The following is a 205-nucleotide window of genomic DNA, read 5'->3' on the forward strand; positions in this document are numbered from 1 at the left end:
GGGGGGTGTTCTCCCCAAAACCTGGGCGGAGCTGGGCACACCCAGGGTGGGAAGCCGGACTTCAACTTCTCCCCAGCTGGAAACAAAAGGCAGGAAGCGGTTTACGGGCAGAGACGGGCAGGGGGTTGAATTGCACGGGCTCGCTGACAGTTTAGGGCAAAAACGAGGCGGAAGAACCATCCCTGGGGAAGAAGGGACATGACAG

This window comes from Pterocles gutturalis, unplaced genomic scaffold (genome assembly GCF_000699245.1).
Source record: "Pterocles gutturalis isolate BGI_N339 unplaced genomic scaffold, ASM69924v1 scaffold7376, whole genome shotgun sequence".
NCBI classification, from domain to species: Eukaryota; Metazoa; Chordata; class Aves; order Pterocliformes; family Pteroclidae; genus Pterocles; species Pterocles gutturalis.